This window comes from Ambystoma mexicanum, chromosome 5q (genome assembly GCF_040938575.1).
Source record: "Ambystoma mexicanum isolate Mex_15411 chromosome 5q, UKY_AmexF1_1, whole genome shotgun sequence".
NCBI lineage: Eukaryota > Metazoa > Chordata > Amphibia > Caudata > Ambystomatidae > Ambystoma > Ambystoma mexicanum.
The window spans coordinates 876,898,404-876,920,011 of NC_090933.1; the positions used below are offsets into that span (position 1 = coordinate 876,898,404).

Below are 21,608 nucleotides of genomic sequence, written 5' to 3' on the forward strand. Positions count from 1 at the left end.
GTAAAACAGATGTGATGCTAGAAACAACGCGTATGACGTCCATATAATATAAATAAAAGCAGAATACAAAATGGTGGCGTTAGCTGCCACGCTGAACACTGCATTTGTTACCATTAGGGTGAGGGGCGTAAGAAACCAGTCGCAAAGTATGATTGATGGGAAATGGCTTATAAACCAATAAGGTGATCAGAGCATGTTATAACAATAGTGATATTTACATTGCATGTTTCATGTGCATGTTATTTTTCAGATAACTGATCTGGAACTATCCTGACTCGAGTATTAGCAATTGAATAGCTACATATAGACAATAGAAGTTATGGATAGGAGGTAAGGTTTTTATTCACCAATATGGGTGATCTGGTGACGGTCAATCCTTAATAAGATGTTGCTACATAAAAGCTATTTACTATGGTTAATAACAGATTCTACATCATGGGAATGATTTTGTAAAACTAACATACCCAGAAGTGTCTAAATAGACATTAAAAAGTATTCTCCTAGATCAAGTTAAGGTAAACATTTTGTACAAATTACCACAATATAAAGTGTGGGCCTACATAAATGTTTTGGGTAGGTTATCAAGCTTTTGTATAATTACAATTGCAGGGATTGATGCAGAGTAGGAACTCGTTGAGTAAATCACGATTATTGGTGACACTAGAAAAATGTGACCTGTTGTACAATTGGTAGACCACATTAATCAGCAACCTTTCGTTAACTGGAATTATGAGATTTGACAGTTTAGTCAATTTTAGTTGTACATAATCAGTCGGCACCAGTGGTATTGAATGTGCCATATCAGGGTTTTGGACACTATGGGTGCAAGTAATTCCTGGTGAGCACAAATGCGACAATGAAGTACAATGGGTGACTTTTCTGGAGTACGTTTGAACCTAATTCAGAAATTAGGTGCGTTGGTGGTGGATGCATGACCAGAATGGTAGAGGCAGACATTTCTGAGATATGGGGTCATATGTTTGAGCACTGGATCTGTAAGTGCTGTTTCTTTATATAATGAATTGCATTCATCAGGAAAAGTAACAAATGTTTCCATACATCTTTCTCTCTTTTCCCTGTAACCAATCTTGATTACCTTATGTGGCTCACATTGCAATCACATATGGCTATAGTTATTTCTATGGATTTTGATTACAAAACTTATGGTAATGTATAAAATAGAATTGTTATGTTATTTGAAAAAATAATTATTATATGTATTATTTTGTAACAATTGGGTGTCGTTTTTGGTATAAAAATCCCTGAAGAAGACCTGAATGTTTAGGTCGAAACATGTGTTGGCAATCCAGTAAAGAAAATGTGCACTGAAAAAGTTACTAGTATGGTTTAATTTTGTAACACTTGTAAACCCTTTGAAAACAGGGTGTAGGCTATTGGTCAACATCCCATCACATTACAGGGCCTGGTGTAGCAGCCCTGTATTTCTGGTTAAGTTGCTCAACTCATAGAAAGAGCACTTTTTGGGCAGCTTATAACTTTGGCACTGTTCAACGAATTCTCACCATACGTTGCAAAAAAAGTATATGGCCATCTGCGGTGTCATCCGGGAGGAGGCAATGTTATAGGAGGTCTCACATTTTTTAAAATTCCCAGACACAATAGGAAAAATGTTTTGCTCGTACCTACAGCCCTAACCGATGGACAGACTTGAACCAAACTTGCGCGAGGAGCGGCGGCTTGGTCCTGAAAGTGTGCTTTTTTGAATGTGGTTCAAGTCCGTACAGGTTTTTTTTAAAAAAATTGGAAAAAGTAGGTTAAAAAAATCTGTCATATTCAGGTCCAGTCAGCCTGCTGACTGACGCCATGTTTGATTCCCGAACTGCGCCCGTAGTCCGCGAACATCGCAGTAAAAACATTAAAAACACAACATTGCACTTATCAAACTGATGAAACAATCTCTGGGGGGATGTGATATGGCCATAAAAAGCCAAAAATCAGGTGTGTATTCTTCTCTGATGTTCAGGGGCATTCCTGCAATGTTCACCAACATCTCAAAATCCGTTTTGGATGGCTTATAACTTTGGCGCCACTCAATGAAACTGCATGTAATTTCGGAATTTCATTCTAGACCAGATTCTAAATGGTTTGGGAAAGCGTGGTGCCGTTTTGCCATGAGGGGTCAAAATTAGAGAGGGGGGTCCCAAAATATTTGAAAGGCTTATAAATGTGGTGCCGTTGGACAATTCTGCACAAAAAGTTGCAAAAACATGTTAGGCCCAGATATTAATTTTTATGCAAAGGGTGGTAGGATTCTGTCAAGAGGGGGCAAAATGAGCAGGTGTGGGGGGTCTCAACATTTTTAGATGGCTTATAAATGTGTTGCCGTTTGACGAATCTGCACAAATATTTTCAGAAAGATTATAGACCCGACCTTCAATGTTTGTGCAAAGTCTGAATGGATTTAGTCAAGTGGTGGCTAAGTTAAACAACAATTTCTTGTACGTACATTTTGATACTTTCCAAAAAATAAAACATGGACGGATTTGCAGCAAACCCGTGCAAGGAGCATTGTCGAGGACCCGAAAGCATGGTTTAGCAAATGTGCCCGTGGTTTAATTTTTTTTAAAGTGTCACAATCTAGGTACAAAACATTTTGATATACCTTTGGTGACTGAGCTATAGCCTATGTATGGCCATGGGAAGTGGCCAGATTATTGGGGTCATTTCTGATGTCATCTTTGATTTCCAGGGTGTAAGAATTAGCAGTACACGGTGGTGGCGTGAGTTATGGTTGCTTAGCTTACCATAACTGGCGAATTTCAAGGGTTTTTCCGTTTTACTTGCAACCATAATTTCCCTTTAACAACATTTTTACACTGAATTTCATAGGTTTTATTAAAGCAACTTAACCATAACGTCCTTTTAACAAAGTAGTCTGAGCGAAGAAAGCCTTTTGTTCAAAAACTCCCATGTGACTATCGTGAGCTACTTGCAACAGTTTGTCCCTTATGCCTGATGGAGGAATGAGGCAACCAGATCTCATCACATGTGATCCCTCAATGCTCAGTTAATTTCTTACCTTATGAAAGGCACCTAAGCCGAGATCAGGGTTCCAATCTGCCCAATTTTTTAAGACGAAGTCTTATACTGTTTTGAGTTCCACTTCACCATCCTGGACATGATCCCATTCTTCCCTACAAACAGAATCTCCACAAACCCAAATAACGTCTTGTAATGGTTCATCACGGTCTTCATCCAATGAGTTAACTGGGAATATGAAGAGATAATCTGCTATGACATTTCCTGAAACAGGTTTAATATTGAAATCATGGCCCTATATTGACGTCACCCAGTTCATGATCCTCCTTGAAACACCATCTAATCCTTTTGACATAAATACCGCTACTAAGGCTTTATGATCAGTGATGATGGAAAATCATCTTCCCCACAAGAAGGTTTTGAACTTTTTTACCGACCAGGTTACTGACCGAGCCTCTCTTTCAATGACTGAATATCTGCATTTCTACTTCTTTAATGACCTGGAAGCAAAAGCCACTACTCTGTCACCTTGTTCATCTGACTGTAAGAGCGCCACTCCCACGCCAGTGCCGCTAGCATCAGTCATTATACTGTTATCTTTGCTAGTATCAAAGGGAGAAAGGAGGGGTGTGCTAGCAATGGCTTATTTCATCTCAGGAAACTCAGTATCAGACACTGTTCCAATCAAATTCTTGTCCCTTTTTGCACATATTTTTGATATTCATACATCTATCTGAGAAATGGGCTACAAATCTTGAAATATACTCCACCACACTACATAACCTCCTGTCTATTCTTGGGGGGGGCTGAGGCTTGCAATATACCTGAAACCAAATCCTCCATGGGTGATGTACCATTCACTGATAAACAATGTCCCAGATAATCAATGCAAGAGGCCCTAAAACAACATTTGGACTTTTGTATTGTGAGGCCCGCAGCACAAAGTTTAGTACAATTATTAATTTTGCATCATGGTCTTTGATCGAAGTGCCCATTACTAGAATGTCGTCTTGCTAGTAGAATACACCTGGGATGTCACCCACCATTTCTTTCATCAAGCAGCTGCTGACACTAATCCAAATGGCATCCTCTTAATCCTGAATGTACCATCTTGTGTGATGAATGCAGTGAGACTTCTGTAATGGGGATGCAGTTTGATCTGGTGGTAAGCCGATGCTAGATCAAGCGTAGAAAATACTTTGGCTCCAGCAGTAAGGCTGACCAACTGCCCCAATAATTGGGAGTGGAAAGCGATCTACTGCCACACATTTGTTTAAAGACCTAAGGCCCACAGATAGGCGTGCACGTCCATTTGGCTTCCTAACCACTACCACTGGGAAACACCATTCTGAGGCTTCTGCAGGTTCTACAATGTCTTCCTTAATTAGTCTAGCCATTTCTTTTGTAAATTCGTCTGTGAGAGCCAGAGGAACACACCTCAATTTTGCGACTACTGGGTTAGCTCCTTTCTTTAGTTTGATCTTATGATATTTACCCTTAAGACAACCCAATTTCTCTCTAAGAAAACATCTGTGGAATTATTCTCTGAAGAGGAGGTTATGGTAGAGACACAGCCAGGTATTTTAAGATTGAATGTTAAACTCATGTTACGTTGCTGATACAATCCCAGCCGACATCCACCTTTGTCAGAAACATACACTTTATCCTTGTTTATTTTACCTTTGCATGTTAGTATTGCATGAAACCAGTCTAGCATCGTTATCCTTGACCCACCATATGCACTAGCATTTGTGTGTGATGGCTCAAGACCAACTCTTGAAAATTTTGATTGCCAGGTTTCTGTTTATGATGGTGTAGTCTGACCCTGAATCAATAAACATTTTGATAGGGGTACCATTTACTCCCACTGAAGCCTGAGGTTTTTCCATCTGTCCTCCTGGTCACACCCACATTGCATATAGACCAACTAACCCCCGAACCGTAATTTTCTGTATTTTCATGAATTTCCCTGACCCGCCTTCTTGTATGTATTGCGACAGCATTTGGTGAAATGTCCTTTCTTCCCACATTTACCACATTGAACATTGTCTGCTGGACAAGAGGGGTTGTTTGCTAAGTGAGCGGAGCTGGCACACCTGTAAAAGAAACATCAATTTGAAATAGTAGGCGACTTGTCACAATTAACTTTCGGGTCATCTTTTTTTGGGCAGGGGTTTCTTTTTATGCTCATTTACCCCCTTGATTGGATACAACACAAACAGAATCTTCTCTTTGCAATATCTAGGACTTCCTCTGAGTGGTCACCCTTTGTCCAAATGTCCTCCCTTATTTTGATTTCTTTCACTTTTAACATGAATTGGTCACAAAGGCGCTCATCATGGGATGAGCCATAGTTGCAGGTGTTGGCCAACTCCTTAAGAGTTGCGATGAATGCCTTAATGGATTCATCCTTAGAATGTTCCCTAGTGCTGAAATAATAACGTTGCAGTATGATGCTAATTTTGTTTTCGTAATGTTTGTCAAGCTTATTTATGATGATATCTTATGCAGAGGCTAGGCCTACACCCTCACCTGCTGCCTGGGTGTTTGAAATGAACTCAGGGCCATGTATGTTACATAATCAAAGTCTTCCTTCCATGTTTCCCATGGTATTGCTTGTTCACCAGGGGACTGGAGAAAATGCAGAGGAAGATTGGCCATAACTTGAATGTGAGGGAAATAATTTTGAGAGGAAAGATGGTGGTGATCACAATAGGTAACATTAATATACAGCCGTTACACAGTGTTGATACGGTGCACCGGGTAGGGCAAGAGTAGCAATAGTAAACACCATTAATTGGGGTATGAGATTAAGCTTACCTACGTGGAAGATAAGCTCCCAAGTTAAATGCCAAGTTGTGACTTGAGCAACATGAAGTGCACCATAATTGTCATGAAATAGAATTTGGGAATACATGTAACAAGTTAAAGATAAACGACAGATTAGTGAAGCACACTCAACAAATGTTTATGTAAATGTTAGACCAGCAATAGTGAATAACCTCCTAGAAAGTTAAATTAAAATTGTACAGCAATTGACTGAGGCGTTTAGCAAAACACTTATGTTGGAAAAAATAGTGTTATGCAGGGCAAAAAGTCATGAAGCCCTTTGGAGAAAGAAACATGCAAAATGCAGCAGTAACACATGACTAAATACAAATGATGGCACAATCAAGAGGTAGAAGTGCTTCAGTACTAAGGAAGATAATTTAAGAACATTATAATTTTGTTAGCTGCAGAAAATATGCTGTGATTTAGTCTACTGCATGTTCTTTATAACGTGCAGATCAGTGCAGAGCCAGTATGCATCATAAGAGATAGTTGGGGAAAACGCAGCCCGGTGAAGCAGTTGCCGGTGCAGGCACGCAGTTCATTCAGGAGGCAGCCAGATCCCATTTCTAACCAGTAGCAAAGTAAAAGGTAGGTCAGGAGCATGGCTGTATCAGAAACCGGTCCGCCCGTTTAAAGGCGTAAAAAGCTGGTGAGTAACGAAAAAGCTTTTCTACGATGTAGGATTGCCGGTGCTGGTTGACTGGCGGGGAAGCAGGGACCACTTCCTGGTTGCTAACGCATAATGTCGTACGTGTTGCTCTTGCTCTGCAGGAAGGCTGATCAGGTGATCAAAGAGGCATCAGGGTCCTTTACCCACTCAGGCCACAGGAAGCAAGCCGAAATGTGCTGTGATGACAAGAAGATACGAAGAGGCACACATTCCCCACAGCAAGGAGGCGAGTGGGACCAGAGGCTACGAGAATGACCTCAGGAACAAAAAGGATGATTAAGGAGCACACTCCAGCATTGAAGAAGAGCAGAGAATGAGAAGACATCCAATCTGAAGAAAGAATATTGCAGGAGGGCCTTCAGGAGTCCAGCTCATCACCAGTCTGAAGTGAGTACTTCCAGGAGTCAAGGTACGTTTTTGGTACGTATCTTATTCTCTTTTAAAAGAAGGCCCTCCTTTTATAAGGTCACATGTCATATGCTCTGTGGAGCAGTGAAAACATGTTGTAAGGGACGTTATGGTTAAATTGCACTAATAAAAACCTAGGAAATTCAGTCAAACTTTTTTAAGGAACATTACGGTTACAAGTAAAATCACGCCATGCACTGCTAAGATCAACACCCAGGACATAAAAGATGACATCACAAATGATTCACCCAGACCCCCCCACCAACCTCCTAATCCCAAAAACATCTGCCGACATAACATTTTTACAGCAGACGTGGCAGCAGCTGCACAGCTTTTTTTCACCTATAAAAATAGCTCTATATCAACAATTTTACACTCTTCCCCCCCACGCTCTTTCTATAAATTAAGCGACTTAACCAATGATATTATTACCATTAATTTTGTAATTATGTAAATATTTAAAGCAAATATCACCATTTGTTATTTTGATAGAAATGGCAAAAGCAGTGGCTAGAAGAAAACTTTCCCAAAGAAGAAATTAGTGAAGATGAAATCTCTAATGATAAACAATACATCTTTCAATATAAACAAATAACGCCATTTATGGAGAGCTCATCGAAATAATATTTTCTTTTCTTATAGTATATAGCTTACATGAAGAAACTTCACCACAAATTAATTATGCAGAACCCCAATAATAAGAAATACAATCCCAAACCCCAACTGTACAGAATTAAATAATGATTGTGTCTTTAAATTTGGATGACCTTACTTAGCAATGACTTTAAAAGGACTTTTAAATTATGTTAAAAATCATGTTATTAGAAATGTTGATTATCACTGTCTTACTTGTACCTGTGTCCCTTCCCCCAGCAAACACCCAAAATTCAAAAAACAAAAATCAAAGGCGCTTTGATGAAACTTCTCTCCCTGCCTTCTCAGATGACTTTATTGAAGTTCCAAACCCTCCCATATGATTCCCATTCTAATACCATCCCTTTCATAAATACATTTATGTTTTTCTACTATAAATTATCTTGTATATTATTGTGTAATAAATTCTTAAACCCCAGTTACAGTCCACGGACATCACACCTGTTCGAAGGATTCATTTAAGCAATGGGGCGACCACGGACATTGTGCCCTGTCCGAGCAGGGCAGTTCTCCATTACGCACCTCTAATCACTCCGTGGACAACGCGCCTGTTTGCGGACATCCATGAGTCTCCTGCTCGATAAGGTCCACGGACACACCCGGATGCCATCATGTGATCGCGCCTGTGCGGCATGACGCAGAGTCCGCGGACGGTGTCAGTCACAGCAGACAGTTTCAAACTGCATTTTCAGACAACCTAGGATGTTTCAAGTTGAAGGTTTACCCTTCCAGAGCTCCTAGACCCATTTTGTTAATCTACCAACTTTTTACAACTTTACAAAGCTTATTTTCAGCACAGTAGTCTGCAGACAGTAGCACAGTCCACTGACGGTTGCTCTGAAGGGACCCCACCCATTACTTTTAGTCATTCTCAATCTGGCACACCAAGAAAGAGCATCTTTTGACAGGTACTGCCATGAGTTTAAGAATGGCATCTGTCATGGCCATCCCACCTTCACAGGGGCGGCCACCACCACCATATGGAGGACCTAGACAGGGGAACAGGCGCGATGATGCGGAGGAGAACGAGGAACAAGAAGATGAGGTAGTGGAAGTTCCTACCTCCAGCACACAGAGAAAGTCATGGGTGTGGCAGTTCTTTAAGACCGTAGGGGTGTACCAAAAGCTTTGGCTGCCATGGTTGAATGCATTGAGTGCAGGGGTCGTACTCCGTCACGGGCAACCTGGGCAGTACTCTTCTGGGACCACCTCAATGCAACACCACACTCGCTCCAAACACCGGGGGGCGATCTGAGAAACGCTGTCCCTTTCTCAGGAAAAGTAGGTTATCTTCCTCTACACCATCTTCTTCAACCGCGCCTGCCACCACACAGGCGATTCGTGTGGGGAGGAGGATCCCACCGGCTGCCTCGCAGGCCATACAGAATGCTGTTGACCCTTAATTTTCGAGGGTCACAATATTTTGTCTGTACTGCGACACACCGCTCTATAGGGAGGAGCAGTTTCAGAGTGCTTCCGAGGCCACGGTCTAGGAGCATGAGAAACACTGCCACTGACCTTAGATTTAAGGCACGCCCAGCATCTTCCCCTGCCTACCTGCCCCTCCATATCTGTGGTTGGTGCCCCTTCCCTTCCTTCTCTTCCACACCTTACCTCCTCGCCTCTCCTACAAAAAAGTTAAATCTCCCCAAAGAAATATATAAACCAAAGGTTCCTTAACAACCCACTTTTCACAGTTAAAAAATAGAACTAAAAATAAAAATCACAGTACCTTTTTCAGTCTGCATAGTCGCGGACAATATGAAAGTATGCGGACACCTGGAAAATTACAAGCGTGCAGTGGGGAATTAAAATAAATTTACTTGTTTTTCAGTCAAAAATGGTGGATCTTAAAAGAAACCTTTTTTCAAAATATACTGAACTATCAAATGTACAACCGCAGCCACAATACAATTAAACCATGTAACAAATACGTAAAATATACCTTCAAATAACAAGACTCCCCCTGAACCACCCCACTCCCAATGTAGTCCATGGACAGTAAAGATGACCGCGGACTCGGCAGCACCTGCAACGGTTTTATTCACCAATAAAAACGGTTCTGTATCAACTTTCCACTCTCCCATCCTTTCCAGAACCTCTTTTGGCCACAAACTAACGCCTTGATAGGTTTTCCAGACTTTTTGCTCAGAGCGCCATCCGGGGATCCAACATGGCGAGAGTTTCAAAAACGCTGACGCAGCTCACGTTTTTCAACATCCAATCACTGTGCGTCTTTGATGGCTGCAGACACCAAGCCACCCTCTGATTGGTCCACAGTTGTCCACGTACTCCAAATCCGAGTCAGTGGACCAGTCCCAGATCTCTCCCATTTTTTGTTACCTACTTTTTGCCCATTTTCTTTAAAAACAACTGGACAGATTTACACCAAATTGCAAAAGTATGCTTTTGGCACCAAGCTGCCGCTCTTCACGCAAGTTTGGTGAAAATCCGTCCAGCGGTTTGGGCTGTAGGTGCGAACAAACTTTCATTCTATTGTGTATGAGGATTTTAAAAAGTTGGGACCCCCCCCCCCTGAACTAAACACCACCAAATTTCAAAAAATCATTCCGAAGGAGCCACATACTTTTGGTGAGGATTCGTTGGGGGTGGGGAGAGGAGGGGGTAGGGCAAAGTTATAAGTCGCCTAAAATGAGCTCTTTCTACGAGTTGAGCAACTCAACCAGAACTGCAGGGCTGCTACCGCAGGACCTGTAATACAGCCTCTTGGAGCCTTGGTTCTGCTTCTAATATAATAAGGGTTTTATATGTGCATGGCAACAACAAACAAATACAAGGATTAAGTATGGCATGCATTCATAACAAGTCCTTGATCCTAGAGGAACCTATCAAAGGGTACTTTGGAACGGACCTCAGCGCCCTCTTTCTTATAGGAAAAGCTTGTTTAGAAGTCGCATGAAGGAATGGTAATAACGGAGAAAATTGGTTCCACAACTCCGTTCTTATTGGGTACTGAGTTTCTGGTTACTCTCAATTGTATTTGTGCGCCAAAAAAACGGGAAAAAGAAAAACACAAGAACTCGATTCTTAGTGCTCAATAGTTTTGTATTATTGTTAACATTCGCCCTATATGATGACACGTGTTTCGACGGTACCTCCGTCTTTTTCAAATCAGGGCTCGAGTATTTACATCCATAAACCAAAGAATATGAAAAAAAACAATGATGAATCAAACGCGGATTGCGTAACATGAACAATAATAATAAACAGTCACCAATTTAGTTGGGAAAAAAAGATGCTAATATATGTTTGCAATTTTACCATTCATTGCGTTCAACAGTGTTTAACAGTATTAAATGTGCACATCCCAAAAGTTAAGTTGACATTGAGGGAGGGGTGAAGGGTAGGAAAGTTAAGGGTATATAAAGAGAGGAAGAAAAGGGAAAACATCTTCATTAGTAAATGTGTGAACACATCTCATTGTATCTCCTTTAATTGTGACATATGGTTTATTTGAATCCGGTTGGATTTGAGCTTACCCAATTGATGTTACTTGTCCTTTCAGTATCCTTACAGCTTGTGTATCAAGTCATGGGTTCAATCTCAACCTATTTTATGAAAAATTATTATAAGTTAGCCTCTCGCTTGGATTGTTCCCAGACTGCCTGCTATATGATGCTGCCTAACATTCCTGGTTTAACAATCATTTTTGTGTTCTGTTGATACACAAGTTAAATACTCTCGAATTCAGCTTTGCGAGGTGTAGTTGCAATAAATTGGAGGAGGAGCGAGTGCCGGTACTGTTACTGGACTGGTGTTCTGTACCAGTAATTGAATCCACTTTTGCGCGTGTGCGTTGCAATTAAAGACAAACGCGATTGAAATTTGCTCTAATTTTTAAGCGTGTGTGCGCTGCTTCAGAAACAAACACGATTAGAATTAGCACTAGCTCGCGTGTGGCCACAGGAATTCTCTAAGGGTTTAAAGTATGCACATGGTTTCGCATACGGCTCGAATACTTCAAATTCGGACTATGCATGACTAGGGTTTACCTAAAAAGTGCTTACCTTCAGCTTTCCTAGTCCGTATGTTTCTGTCCGCGGGCAACTCGTAAATTGAGGCAGAACCCATTTTGTTGTTGGTGCGGTTGCCAGGCAACGTGGTCCTAATACCCCGTTTACTTCAGCTGCCATCTTTTGGGCTATGATACAAGCTTCCCAATTCGCGGGACGTTCATAAAGATAAAACTGAAATTTTAATGTTCGTCACTTCGAACCTATTACAGAATTCTAAGAATGTATACACCTAATAAAAGTGGCATAATGAGTTTTATACTTTTAATATTTTTAATTGTGTATCACGTGGAATTGTCACGCCTCCTAGTAGGTTGAGAAATTGACACTGACAAATATGTATTAAATGTTGATCGTTACTATACTGATTTCTATTTTGTGGTTCTAACCCAGTAATGGGTTGTGGACTTAACATACCCTATTTAAAGTGACAAAAATAATCAGATGTATGTGATGTTACTTGTGGCTATGTCATGTGATTTGATCAAACCTCCTAATTAGTTGAGAGAACAGCGCTCACCGTGGGCGATATTTGTTACTGTTACAATTGTGGCATGACCCTAGTCACTATCATTCTCAGTGAAAATATTATTGTTTGACTTGATTAGGACATGATTGTTATAACTTGATAACCTTATCTTGGAACAGGAAAGTTGTTCAAAATGGCCAAAAATGGTTTATCAAAATGAAGACATCTCGGTATCCGAATTCAGACCTCTTTCTACAGAATGGAATTTACAAATCAATTTGGCTTCTTCTTGTCTCAGTTTTGATTCCTGATTGCCCTCTCTCGGTCCAAGTGTCACTTTATTGAGACCAACAAATCTCAGTAGTCTTTTGTCGCTCCACTGGTGTTATTTTTGCCAATGCTGAGCTAGTGATAAGTTGATGTCTTGACTTCCAATGGATGAAATGGATGAACTATGCTCTCGTATTCTTATTCTCAGTTCTCTGATAGTGCTTCCTATGTAGATTTGTCGCATAATTACACATTTCGTTTTGCAATTAACATAGTCCATGATCTTGTGCCCAATGCCATACTTGTCTTTGAACACTTCTCTATTGTCTAGAGCGTGTTTGCACATTGAACACGAGCTGCATTTCCTGAAACCTTTTGGTAGTTGTGTTAGCCATGTCGAGAAATTTGTCATTTTTAATTCCGGGAGCATGGAGGGGCTTAGGATGTTCTTAATTGTTCTTGCTCGTCTGTAGATGACTGTCATGATCTCTGCTTCCAAAAGGTCAGGGTTTTCCCAACTCCCTTGGAAGCAGATCCATATCCCAGGTTCCGAGTGCCAACCAGTCCCAATTGGGACCTTTTGGACCCAGTCCTGGCGCCAGTGGCACCAGGCTCATAAATATGCCCAGTCCCAGCGCTGGAAGCGCCGGGCTCATAATGCTTGGGTGGACTTACCTGCAGCAGACCATGCTGCTTACTTGCCTGCCAGTTGAGCCTCTGATCCTCTTCTGTTTGGAACTACTTTTCCTGTTGGGTGGGGCAGGAGCCACTCCCTAGATTCAGAACACTGGAACTCTTCTGGAAAGCAGGAACTCTTTTCTTACCTAGGCGTGGCTGTGGAAGGAGACACCTAAGCACTACAGGAGGCTATTTAAACCACACCCGATGGATGAATCTTGCTTTGCGTTATTCTGCATCCTCTGCAGCAGAACGCTCATCGTGTCTTCTGCATCTGATCCTGGGCCTAAGGAAAAAGGCTTACCATCCTGAATCCAGTCTTCAGCAACACCTATAAAGACAAGAAAGAACAGGTTAGCATTACGGTCTTCAGTGACAGCTCTTCACTTACCTGGTCCATCGGCTGTCACCAACGCCTCGCGCTGCATTCCGGCATCTGAAAGACAAAGGCTTACCTACTCTTCGTGCGCTCCGGAGGTCTTCACACTGCATTCCGGCATCTGAAAGACAAAGGCTTACCAACTCTTCGCACGCTCCGGAGGCCTTCGGCGCTGCATCCCGCATCTGAAAGACAAAACAAGGTGCGTTTAAAGACATTGGGGAACTTTAATACTCACGTGCCATTACTCCTTTCCACATCTAAACCCAGTGGGTATTCCGGCACCCTGCAGCCGCTCCGAACTTGTACCTGCAAAATAAAAAGACAGTTAGAGCGCATCGTGAAGCAGGCAACAAGCGCTTACTTACGTGCTTCCAGGTGCTTCTATTCATCACACGGGCTCCATCTTCAACTCACTTCAGCCCGTCATCCGCCATCGCCGGAACCCTGCAAAACAAGAAACATCATTACTAAAGACTTTAAAGACATTAGAATTACTCGAAACTTACCGTTCGTGCAGTAAACGACGGACAGGAGTCCTCTGAAGTCAAGAGGCCTGCTCCCCTTATCCAGTGAAGAAACTGGTTACAGCACCCTGCCCCGAGGCAGATGGAGAGCACGGCGTTCACTTACCTAAGACATCTTACCCTTCGAGTCAGACATACAGTGCACAGAGGTCCAGCCCAAAGAGCCAGCCGTGTGTTACACATCACCTTTGAAGATACGGTATACGCCCAGTCAAGACCGGCGCCTCTATGGGAATCAGGTGAGCGTTACAATGACGGACGGGCTTTCTTCAATAAAGTCTTTGACATGCGGATCCAGTTGTAAACGGTGGCAGTTTTTCAATTTTTTTCTCAAAGTAGTATTGTTGCTCTATTCAATATTTTTGCTCTTTCTTGTGCTTTAGTTATGGTTTTCTTGCCATATGCTCTTGCTACAAACCTGGTCGTTAATAGCGGGCATTCTTTTTCGAAGGCCTCTTGTTCCGTACAGTTTCTTCGTGCTCTTACATATTCTCCATTGAGAATATTATTGATCACTGGATTGTAGTGACAGCTTGTGGTGAGTAGTGTTGAATTTTCCTCAGTTTCTTTTCTGTAGGTTTTGGTCTTAAATTGGTTGTTTGATATATATTTAAATACAAAAAAAAAAATTCACTATCGCACTTGAAGTTCCAATGAATTAAATTCCCATTTCGTTTTGATTAGCCCTTCTCTTGAACTCTTCCAATGCTCCCTCTTTGCCTTTCCAGATTAGCAAGATCTATAAATCCAGATGCCCTGGAAGATTTCAGACGTCTGATATATATCTCTGTGGCAAATTCTATGTTGGCAAAACTAACCGTAAAATCAAGATCAGGCAGAACAACACTGCTCTACATTGAGAACCACAATAATATTTCCCCAATTACAGTAGTTTTACTGGAAGTTGTCTCTAAACCATAAGAGGTGGAAATTATGAAAGACTTATTACAGAAGTTACTTACCAGCTGGTAACGTTCTTGCGACTGGATGTTCCTCCAACGTATTCCTCATCTTTGACATGTAATGTCCACAGCTCGACTGCTTCGGAACTCTTTTGGCAGAGGGCGTTCTGCGTCGATGACGTCGGGTTGATGTCCCTCGAAGGCCTCCGTTGAGGGTGACGTCATCGGATGTTATAAGCAGCACACACGGCGTCCGTAGCCTCAGTTTGTTCTTACCCCACCTCTCACCGTGTAGTCCATTTGGGCCCAACCAGCGTAGATTGCCTTCAGCCTTGTCGGAAGGTAAGCTGCAAAAGCACAGGAAATTCTTCAGAGGGGTAGGCTGGGAGGGCGATGAGGAATACGTTGGAGGAACACCCAGTCGAAAGAACATTACCAGTTGGTAAGTACCTTGTTCTTCAAATGGATTGTGACCTCCAACGTATTCCTCATCTTTGACAGACCTCCAAAGCAGTAACCATAAGTGGAGGCGGGAGAATAATTTTTTTAGATATACCCAATGAAATGGCAGAGTAAAGCACAGCCTTCCCAAATGTCACATCCTGAACATGTGAAGTATCTAGGGAATAATTCTTAAACGTGTGGATGGACGACCACTTCGCAGCATTACAGGTGTTCTGAACAGGAACACCCCTCTGTAGGGCTGTCGATGTAGCAATGCCCCTGGTGGAATGAGCCCTCAAGCCCTCAGGCGGGTCTTTGCCCACAAGTCGATCGCACTCAGAAATAGTGAGGATGATCCACCGAAACAAGGTTGGTTTAGAAACAGCCTGGCCCAACATGTGACCAGTGTACACCACGAAGAACTGGTTGTCCACTCTGACCCTGGACAAACTGGACAGATAAAAGTTTAACGCTCTCCTCGGATCCAACCTATGTAACCGTTCCTCTTACTTCCTAGGATGTGGAGGAGGATAGAAGGCGGGTAGCACAGCCTTCTGACTTAAGTGAAAGTCAGAGACTATCTTAGGGAGGAAGAAAGGACGTACTCACAATACAACTCTGTCCTTGTGGAACACAAAGGGTGGCTTAGAAGACAGTACCTGCAACTCGCTCACTCTTCTAGCAGACATTATTGCAAGCAAGAAAACAGTCTTAAAGGTCAACAACCTCAATGGACAGGAGTGCAAAGGTTCAAAGAGCACCCATCAAAAAACTTTAAGACCAGATTAAGGTCCCAGACCGGCACCTGAAAAGGTGACGGAAGGAACACATTTGTTAGTCCTTTTAGAAACTGAGTGATCAATGGAATCTTGAAATAAGAGCATTCTTCGGATGAGCATCTAAATTAGGACAGCGCTGCTATGTAACCTTTAATGGTCCCCACCTGAAGACCCCTGTGTGTTAAAGAAAGCAAGAAGGAGAGAATCTCCGGAATTGAACATTGAAAAGGATCAACATTCTTCCCCCCTGCACCAGTCGCAAAAAGTACGCCAACGATACAGACGGCTGCTGAACGCAACACCTCCATTGCATCATCTGGAAGGTCCCAGTCCTTACATCTCAACTTTTCAGAAACCATGCCTGAAGGTTGAGTCTCTTGACCTCTGGATGGAGAACCTGACCTTCTTCTCACGAGAGAAGATCCACTCTCTGGGGAATCCGGAGCAATGAAGATCATGTGGGACCCGAACCTCCTTAGAACTTGAGGAATGACGGGGATCGAAGGAAACGCATACAGAAGCGGGAATGACCAATGCACGACGAACGCGTCTCCTAGAGCTCCACTCCGAGGAAATTCCCTTGAGCAGTACCTCTCGCACTTCCGGTTGGCACCGGTCGCGAACAGGTCCACCTGCGGGGTTCCCCAAAGGGCAAAGATTTCCTGAAAGACTTCCTGAGCTATCTCCCACTTGTGGGAGACCGCGCTCTGCCTGCTCAGAGCGTCCACCACCGTGTTCTCCTCTCTGGCTAGATGCACCGCCGCTAGCGAGATTCCCTCTTGAATTGGCCAGAACCAGAGCTGCATCGCCTCTCTGCACAGTGGTAGTGACCCTACACCTCCTCTTTTGTTGAGGTAATGCATGGCCACCATGTTGTCCGTCATTATCATCAGGACATTCTTCCCCTGTACAGATGGCAGGAAAACCTTCAGTGCTAGCCTGATTGCTCTCAGCTCCAAAAGATAGATGTGTAGTTTGAACTCCGATGGAGACCAACGACCGCTGATGGTCAGATTGTTGGCGTGAGGCCCCCCCCCACCCTGTGAGGGAAGAATCTGTCACTACGGCTACCTCAGGCCATGGTTGCTCTCCTCACAGTAGGTGAAACCATGCCAGAATCTTCCGCTTCTACACTAGTAGCCTGTGCATATTCTATAAAGGGGAGCCAAGCGATGGCATAACTGGTGTAGTGATTGGAGAGCATTGCCGTTATTTTCACCGCTGCCAGAATGTCCCATATTTTAAGGTCACCACATTTGTATTATTGGGCCTTCCACCCCATTACAGTTATTAGCCAGTGTAATCCTGGCTGCGACCTTGGAGGTGAGTAATCAAGGCTGCTTGCTGTCCCCCGACATGGCATAACTCCCCCTCATCCGAGTCCCCTAGGAACACCACCCGGGGATCTAGAGGTAGTTGCACCCCAGTAATGGCCTTGTTGTGGGACAACACCTCTTTCCAATACACAGAGGCCTTTGGGCAGGACCACCACATGTGAAAAATACTACCTGACTCGGGGCAGCCTCGCCAACAAGTGTGAGAAAGTGCAGGCTTCATTTTCTACAGTCTGCAGGGGTGTGATGAATCCTGCAGAGTCCTCACAAAAACCCTATCTAAAGTCTCCTCCGAGGTGGCCAGGGGAAGGCAGCCACTACCTGATCCTAACCTTGGGGGTGGTAGCCGGCAGGATCACCTGGGAGAAGAGCCCCATGGGAATAGGAGGTCTCCTTTGGGAGACACTGCATTTGTCTTGCTCTGAGGGACAGAATTCCGTAATGGCAGAATGTGTAATGGCTTGTTGTCAGAGCGAAGTTTCCTCTCCCAAAGTGTCATGATCTCTGCTTCCAAAAGATCAGGACTTGCCCGACTCCCTTGGAAGCAGACCCATAACCCAGGTTCCGAGTGCCAGCCAGTCCCAATTGGGACCTTTTGGACCCTGTCCTGGCGCCAGTGGCACCAGGCTCATAAAGATGCACAGTCCCAGCGCTGGAAGCGCCGGGCTCATAATGCTTGGGTGGACTTACCTGCAGCAGACCATGCTGCTTACTTACCTGCCAGTTGAACCCCTGATCCTCTTCTGTTTGGGACTACTTTTCCTGTTGGGTGGGTCAGGAGCCACTCCCTAGGTTCAGAACACTGGAACTCTTCTGGAAAGCAGGAACTCTTTTCTTACCTAGGCGTGGCTGTGGAAGGAGACACCTAAGCACTACAGGAGGCTATTTAAACCACACCCGATGGATGAATGTTGCTTTGCGTTATTCTGCATTCTCTGCAGCAGAACGCTCATCGTGTCTTCTGCTTCTGATCCTGGGCCTAAGGGAACAAAGGCTTACCATCCTGGAATCCAGTCTTCAGCAGCACCTGTAAAGACAAAGAAAGAACAGGTTAGCACTACGGTCTTCAGTGGCAGCGCATCTCGTACCTGGTCCATCGGCTGTCACCAACGCCTCGCGCTGCATTCCGGCATCTGAAAGACAAAGGCTTACCAACTCTTTGCATGCTCCGGAGGTCTTCGCACTGCATTCCGGCATCTGAAAGACAAAAGCTTACCAGCTCTTCGCACGCTCCGGAGGCCTTCGGCGCTGCATCCCGCATCTGAAAGACAAAAGAAGGTGCGTTTAAAGACATTGGGCAACTTTATTACTCACGTGCCATTACTCCTTCCCACGCCGAATCCAGTGGGTATTCCAGCACCCTTCAGCTTCTCTAAAGCTCCGAACTTGTACCTGCAAGATAAAAGGGACAGTTAGTGCGCATCGTGAAGCAGGCTACAAGCGCTTACTTACGTGCTTCCAGGCGCTTCTATTCCTCACGCGGGTTCGATCCTCAACTCTCATCAGCCCGCCATCCGCCATCGCCGGAACCCTGCAAAACAAGAGATATCATTACAAAAGACTTTTAAGACATTTGAAGTGCCCAGAACTTACCGTTCGTGCAGTTAACGACGGACAGCAGTCCTCTGAGGTCAAGAGGCCTGCACCCTTATCCAGTGAAGAAACTGGTTACGGCACCCTGCCCCGAGGCAGATGGAGAGCTCGGCGTTCACTTACCTAAGACATCTTACTCTTCGAGTCAGACATACAGTGCACAGAGGTCCAGCCCAAAGAGCCAACCGTGTGTTACACATCACCTTTGAAGATACGGCATTCACCCAGTCAAGACCGGCACCTCTGCGGGAATCAGGTGAGCGTTACACAAAGCTATCCATCTTGTTGGTTTTGATAACTGTCATGATCCACATAAGAAACAGAACAATACTACTCTGGCTACTTGTGAACTTGATTCTCCCTTAAAGCTGAATCCATCATTTATTAAGAGAAAGATTTCCCTTCACAATGTTGCCCACGTTTATAGGAATAAAACTTTTGTAATCAACAGGAAAATGGTAGATGTGAATATTAGAAAATGAACATCTTACTTTCTGACGAAATTAACTCTCCTTTAAGTTCAAACCAAAAAGTAAGTCCTTTTAAAACTCTTTCTAAAAGTGCATTAATAATCAGAGTAAAGTTGGAAATGAGATTCAGAATAAAAGGAGGTAAGTTGAACATTGGGGACTTCCAGTCCCACAATGCCCAAAGTATTGGGACGAGGAAGAAGGACTCAGAGGAACTAGACTGCAAGATGCAGTCTAGTGGTTCTAATGGCCCACACCTGAGAGGAACTGGCGAGTATAAAGGGCCCCTTCAGGTGCAGGCCATGAGGAGTAGCAGAAGTGGCAGCATAAGCAGAGGGTGGAGTAATTATTGAGACGCCACGTTGCAGTAGGAGTAGAAGTTGAATGGAAGCAGAGACGCCGGAGTCACCACTATTTGTCAAGTGATGCCAGTTTCGTGAGGGTCTCTACAATATTGCATTACAGTTAGCAGGAGCACCAAAAGTGAAACAAAGCAAAAGAACCTTAAACCCCCTATCCCACATCCACCCCTTCCCTCCCACCCTCTGTCTCACCCCCTGCTTGCCTAAAACGTAGTCAATTTGGGGACTGCCTCAGCTGCCCAGTGTAGATCCCTCTAGTGGTTCACCCAGTGCGTCCGATGACCCAGACACCCCACCCTCCTGAGCAAACAGGGTCTGCATCAAGACATTCCATGCTAGTATATCTGTATTAGTGTCTAGCTGGCATAGTTGTATTGCATGCTCCCAGGCAGCCGCTTCCACTAGAGCCCACTTTTTCAGGTCCCTCCACCAGTCCGCTATGCAAGAGCCCTCGTGGGACTTCCATGCCATTGTTATACACCATTTTGATACTATATAGGCAAGAGGTTTCATTTTGTGCATGTGTTTTGTGGATTTGGGGCCTGCAAATCGACCCAGTAGGCAAGCGGCTGGAGTCTGCATTCCCGCCTGGAACCCGCCCCAGCCCAACCTCTCCTCATCCCCCACCCAATATACCATAATGGTGGGACACGTCCAGAACATATGCACAACTCCTGCCTCTGAGGCCCTGCACCGTGGGCAGAGTTGTGGCTGTGCACCGGGAAATTTAGATATTCTTAAAGGGGTCAGGTATGCTCTGTGCATCAAAAATAATGTTATCAGTTGGAGTCTGACATTCCTAGACACCTTTTTATGGTAGCGCAGTATCTCAGACCAGGGCAAATCTGAGAATGGGGCCCCCTAGGTCCTCCTCCCACATGCGCCTAATCGCTAGCGCCGGGGGGAGGTCCCCCAGTCAGCATAATTCGTAAATTCTAGAGACAGCGTGCCCCCACCTCCGAGATATCGCACAGTATGTCAATAATTGCATGTTTCTCTAATACTTCACCAAAAGCGGGCCAGAAGCGCGTGATCACGCTCTTGATGGCATTGTATAAAAGGAACTGTCCCTGATGCAGACCAGTGCCTGCAACCAGCTCCCAGAACGACGTAAAGGAGGAGTCGCGCAGCAGGTCTGCCATCTTGGCTACCCCCACGCTCTTCCCACTTTGAGCATATTCCCAAAAATACCTGAGAGCCAGCCTGCACCACCAACACCAAAGGGATATGTGCGGAGATTGAATCATGTAAGCCCATTAATTTATGAGCCCTGTCCCACCTTTGTATGCCGAACCTCACGAGGTGAGAGCTCTGGGGGTCACTGGGCCATCTGCTCCATGCTACCTCTTTCAAGAAGAGTTCAGACACCTACGGCTGTAACAACTTTGTATCAGCAGTAGGCTCATCTGCTAGCCAGTCCACTACAAACTAATTGATCTGCCACGTAGTATAGCTCAAAGTGCTGGATCCTAAAACCCCCTCCTTCATAAAGGACTACGCAAGGAAACTAATGCCATCCTACACCTGCCATTCCGCCATAGGAATCCTGCACACAAGGCCCCCAGGGCCGCAAAGAAGGACTTGGGTATATTATATGGCACATTAACGAAGTAGTGAAGGAGCCTGGCGAGGACCACAATTTTCAACAATTCCGCCCTACCCATTATGAGAGGGGCAGCTTATTCCAGAAACTTATCAAGCTTTTAACCCCTTCTAGTGCCTTCATTGTATTAGGACAATGTTCAAGCACAGGGTTGTGGTAAATGTGGACTCCAAGGTACCTAAATGTGCCTATGCTCCATT

The 21,608-nt window shown here is 44.1% G+C and overlaps 1 protein-coding gene across 3 annotated transcripts in view; it reads right to left on the minus strand.

Annotated features, from left to right (window-relative positions):
- Positions 1–21,608, minus strand: part of RAD54B (RAD54 homolog B) — a 1,336,679-nt gene that overhangs the window by 1,213,988 nt on the left and 101,083 nt on the right. Inside the window, exon 1 of one of the 3 annotated variants that reach the window (XM_069621364.1) lies at positions 3,041–3,110. The exons of the other annotated variants lie outside the window; for them this stretch is intronic. The gene's annotated coding sequence lies outside the window, so the exon portion shown is untranslated. Of the gene's footprint in view, positions 1–3,040; positions 3,111–21,608 lie in introns of those variants that run through there. 3 annotated transcript variants of the gene reach the window in all.